This window comes from Lolium rigidum, chromosome 1 (genome assembly GCF_022539505.1).
Source record: "Lolium rigidum isolate FL_2022 chromosome 1, APGP_CSIRO_Lrig_0.1, whole genome shotgun sequence".
Taxonomy (NCBI): Eukaryota; Viridiplantae; Streptophyta; class Magnoliopsida; order Poales; family Poaceae; genus Lolium; species Lolium rigidum.
Window position 1 is genome coordinate 108,291,191 of NC_061508.1, and position 5,692 is coordinate 108,296,882.

Sequence of the window (5,692 nt, forward strand, 5' to 3'; positions counted from 1 at the left end):
GTTTTGGTCATCGACACCATGTTCGCCGACCAAGTTGTGTGTTGTGGAGCAGGTTCATGAAGGACAACCTGCCTGCCGACAACTTCATCTCCTATGTGAATCAATAATTCAGGTAGCCGACATTGCACCCTTTACTGATACTTTCTTCTAAATTGGTGATTGTTGGATGAAGTTGGTCCACTTCCAGTATATCTTTGTTGTACTCATCAGCGCCACAAAAAAGGCCAAACAACTATCAAAATTATTGACATGGAAAAGTAGAAGATGATCCAATCTGGGGATCTCCTAAATATCCGAGTAGAATCTAGAAGGGTTTACAATTTTATACAAGATGTACCGAAAGGTTTTGTCTACAAACTAGGAGGGGTAATGGTTATGATACTTTCTGATCTCTTATCTTTTGTATCTGCGCTCGAGAGAAAAAAAAATCCGTCGAATGATATTCCGTTGCTGCTTGGAGTTGGTAGTCAAGAAATTAATGGTTACTTAATTAGGAAACAGGCTCATGCTTGCAATGTTCAGATAAATCACCATTCATAATCGCGCAGATCTACCATAAAATGTACAATCTTCTGGAGCAAGGTCATTGTGATGGATGGTTCACCTTTGTCTGGATAGAGATACACAAAGTGGTTTTAGTTTTGTGAAGTGCAATTAGATGATCGTACTAGGTATTATTGTGGAGTTTATTTGGACATTGTCTTCTTAATTTATATCTGTTTAATGTTGGACAGGGGCTACTTCTTGCCGGTAGATTAGATTAGTCGTGTTTGGTGAAGAATCCATGTCAAGATGGGGATGGATGCAGGTAATTATTCTTTAAACTAATCATATTTATATTAATCAGTCAAAATCTCCTGTCTTTATTTTGTCAAAGGAAGCTAGATAGGAAGCTCCATCCATTATTTACCGTATGTTGAATTGTTTTATGCATTAACTTAAGCTTATTAGATGGTGGCAGATATTAACTACTGCATAGTTTATTAGCATGCATGGTCATCTTGGATCGATACTATATGCATCATGTACCTATTTCTGGCTATAGGAAACTGACCATCACTCTCACGAATGCAGTGGTACTATTTGATATACATGTTTCTGAATGTTCAACCAGGAACAATCTATTCGTCCTGAAGCAGTTTGTATGAATCTATGGTGGACTAAAGATGGTTGGTGCGAAAAGGAAAACAAAAATGAGGTATCTATTTCTGCTAAAAGCCTAAACCATAGGCAATATTGACTTCTATGAGCAATTGTCAGCAGCATACATGACCATGTGCAAGACTTGACTATGTATATGTGGTAGAACCACTCTCCAGTTTCACACAGTACCAGTAACCATCCATGTATACCTATGAAAACGTTGTTCGTCCTTTTCCTCGCCATCGAGAGGCATTGCAGGTGAAGAATCTTGGAGGAACGAATTTATGTATCAAAGGGTCTCCCTGTCGGGTTTTTTCAGCTGATGTACCAGTTCATCTAAGGGCCGTCATTAACGACCAATCAGCGAGCGATCATTGCCCTGAAGAACCTATATCTACATATGTTAACAACTACTATCACTCAGCAAGTGCTATCGCCGTACCGTGCCTTATAATATGTTGATCAAGAGACAAGGTGTATGGATGATCCATCTGGGTACACATGCATTTTCTGTTCTTTAAACTAATAAGAATACTAGATGCTACTGCAATTAAGGTTCCTAATACCAAAGTGGGTGCGGCTTTTGGTTTGTAGGCAACAGTACCGGCCATCTCTTTTTAATTAGATATACTGTTATTCGTATAGAAGGCACAGTATCTGCATGTTGTATGAAAGAGGCATAGGTATCCCATTGCACCTACCGTGTCTTCGGCAAATGTGGTTCACCCATCTGAGTGCTATATTGCACCAACATTGCTTGACAATGATGCTATTCGAAAATATTCCTCTGCACCAGTTCTACAACCTGATCCAGACCCATACATTGCTCATATGTGCATGTCCGAGGTTGAATTAGAGTATTCTTTCTCTATATTGACCTCTATATTGACAAGGACTATCCTTTCATCTCATTGTATAAGATGTTATCTATTTCAATGGAAAATTGGATCAGTAAGGGGGAGATGGTGCTTATTCAATGGACACCTAAATATGGATCAGTGGGGTGTGTGGTTACTTAGCTGGTTCCGCTTCAGATAACAGGCTCGCCCTGTAAGTTCTGTGCCGGTAATTGAGTTCATACTTGGTCCTTTCGGATTAGTAGAATCACATGACCCAGTGACCAATGACGGTACAGATGATTGTGGCATATCAATCACAAAATACAATTGCATCGTGTGGTGTGCTGAGGTAGATGTCATGCTAGCTACGTTGCAAGTTGAGATGTTGTTGTTGTTGTGTCTGAGGGATTTGGTGCAAATTTATATGGATTACAACTACAAATGCCGAATCCTTTGTATCAACATGAGCTAATAAAACTTCAGTTGTTGAGCACTTTTTTTACTTATTGCAGGGCTACGGTCCAATCAATTATGTACCAACTACAAGCTTCCCGATGATGTATCATGGTGTTGTATCTTCCATTTGATGGAACTCTGTTTCGTTTCTGTGAGACGTATTGTAAATTGCTGAGTACATGTTCAATCAAAATGTGTTGTTTTTTTTACTATTTCTGTAAAATAGTGGCCTTTCTGATTTTAATCTTACACCATTGAAAAACAGTCTGTGTGCTCTCTATGTTTTGTTTCTATGCACACCAAATTTTCTATTTTTATTTATCTAAGTTTGTCCAGTTGAGCAGCTACACAGATTGAAGGGCAGCCAGCGCTACGCATCTCCCAAAATTACACTTCTCTAGCTCAGCTATTGGTATATCTAAACGTCGACAAATTATTCTATCGTTATATTTGGTTGGAATAAAGACTACGCTGTACTTACAAATTCCTCCATAAATCCATAATATATACTTATTTTAACAGCTATAAGTAAAAAATATTGCAGAAAAAATACCACAAAAACCAGGACCTGAATGTCTATTTGCAAGATAATTTCAGTTTGAAGATGTGCTTACTGTAACACATAGTTGTTCTAGATCTATGATATGGCTACGGAAAGACAGCACTAGAGGCTGTCCTCAGGCTATTTTATTGATAAATATAAGAAGCCTCCCAATTCATCCTCATCTAATTGCAAAGTATTCTTACCTTGCATATGCAGGAATGAGTAGCAGACGACCGTGTCTGCGCAGTCGGTGCCAGCTTTCCTTCACTTGCTGCTCTGGTCATCCATTTCTCCTCACTGGATCCGTCACCGGCACTCCATCTTCCGCCTCAGCGGCGCCGTTCCTGCAGCCTTGGTGACCGCGCCATCCACGCATACTCGCGCGCCGGAGCCCGTCCGACACGGCGACACCCACTGTCGTCCATATTTTGCTGCCTCGCTGCTCTCATTCCTGTGGCATTCAACAGAGATAGAGCACCAGTGCTCGATTGACAAGAGAGAGAAGGCAGCTAGAGAACCAGCACGTATCAGTGTTACCAATAACGACAGAAAATTAAGCTCCGCGTGTAACCCGCCGACCGCACCAGTCTTCCACCTGGCAAAAGAGGCGCACCCAGGATAAAAGAAAGTCTGGGTGTCCCATCTGCAGTAAGCTGTATTATTTCAAACAAGTAAATACTCTCTTTCTATTTTTTCCAAAAATTTCCCCAATCTATAAATGATCATTAACGGCAGTAAAAAAAGGCTCAAAAGCAATAAAAATTACAAATAGATAAGTCTATCACCTACCGACGATTACACACTAGCGTGAGACGAAGGCGGAACGCCGTTTTCACTCCTCCATCAGCAGAGCATGCAAAATATGCCGGGCACACGACTACACACTCCCTCCGCCAACGCTAGAACCACCGAAGTTCTATTAAACAATTGTTTTTCTTAGGAACGCTCGAATGATACATAGAACAACCCACACCAGTAGATCGATACCACTAAATAAATTGCCAGGATGTATCTAATCTAGCGCTAACTGTACGCTTAGCAAATAATCATGTGAAACGCACTCTAGCGGATGTAAAGTTTCACACATTTGCGGCTCATGACTATCGAATCGTTCTCATAGAAAAGTAAAGAAAATCCCAAAAATCACATGGCCCCGCCTAGACATATTCGTGTCGTCCCAATTTCCTCCCCGCACGGCCGTACTAACATGCCGCCTCGCCACACATCCTTGACATGTCCTCCTCGGACAATTCTCTGCCTTCCCCTGTTTCTGGGCAATACTGGCACCCCATTGCCAAGCACCGAAATACGGCAACGAATCTCATGATAGCTCGATGAAAGTCTATGCACCTACCACTAGAGCGATGGCTAGATGGCGGCACAACCAAGCGCCAAGATCGAACGAATTGGAGATCTCTCAACCATCTCGATTTGGTCTGTGGCTCTCTACTCCACTCCTCACGTGGACGCCGAGCTTTTTTCCATCTGAATATATCTGTATTACGAGCTAATCATGTCTAAACCTTTGTTTCAACTGTACAGGCGCGGCGTGCCGCCGCGCCACTGCTTCCTAGTAACTTTCATAACTTTCAGTGCCTACACATGTCCAGGTCTTTGAATTTCCAAAAATCCACGTGAACCACAGTTAATTGTGTCATTGGCCATCAATTAAAATGAATTCAATGAAATACCATCTTCGGCAAGCTCAATTATTCACCCAACAACCCCAAGAATCAACATGATTTTATCAATAATTCAGAACAAATTTAGTGGATAATCATCAACGAGCCAAATTCTGAAAAAAAATACTAGCAAAATGAATGCAAAACGACAACCAACAAAAAATCTATAGTAAATCAAGTCAAATCCTCACCGAGAAGATACCGGGATGATGCATCCCACTAGAATCCTAACACATGAATTACTGACAGATTAGAGAAACAGAAAAATAGGCATGATTCCAAAATCAATTTGCAATCAAAGTTCAATGCACAGGTTGAAGTAAGATCCGTGTAAATGAAAAATATTCTAAAGGAATGAACAACATGTGAAGTTGTGAACCCATTAGATCTTGTACTCCAATCACAATAGAGGAAGTTGCCATCACGAAGAGATCAAATGGAAGGAAGAAAATCTGAGAGAATGTCCATCGGCTGCGGGCCACCGCCTCCGCCGCCAGCTAGGTAGAGAGAATGAGCGTCGGCTACGGCCCACCGCCGGCCGTCGAACTAGAGAGGAGCGTCGGCTGCCGGCCACCGCCTCGGCCGCCCACTGCTGCAGGCCACCACTGCTCCCCATGCTAAATAGAAGAAGAGGCAGCGCACCTGCGTATAAGATCAGAATATGGTCGGGGAATCACGAAATTTCTGGAGGCAGAAGCGTGAGACTTCTATGGATCATCCAGGTGCCTCACCGGCGAAAAGCATCGCATTGCCTCCCATTCTCCATTGCCTTGTCGTGCTCGCTCCTCTGGCCGCCTCTGTTCCCCCACGGTCGTGTTTATGAGCAAGAGAGAGAGAGGATTAGGTGGAGCTGTGATCTCTCACGGTTGGTGAGGTGGAGATAGGCTTTAAATGGAGCCTGCACCATGTACCTAAGTTGCAGTTATAGCACGCGTTGATGCATGTGCGTATACACCATATACACTTAACCAAATCACATGAAAACACCGTATAAGATAATTGCTATATTAAGTGCTAATCGTCGTGCA

At 42.2% G+C, this 5,692-nt stretch overlaps 1 long non-coding RNA gene across 1 annotated transcript; it reads right to left on the reverse strand.

The window, feature by feature from the left end:
• Positions 1–4,937: 4,937 nt before the first annotated feature.
• On the reverse strand, positions 4,938–5,453 carry LOC124679406. The gene is made up of 2 exons (XR_006994973.1): positions 5,396–5,453; positions 4,938–5,306 (listed from the first exon to the last, which is right to left on the reverse strand). It is a non-coding gene; the product is annotated as an uncharacterized LOC124679406 (long non-coding RNA).
• Positions 5,454–5,692: the final 239 nt, after the last annotated feature.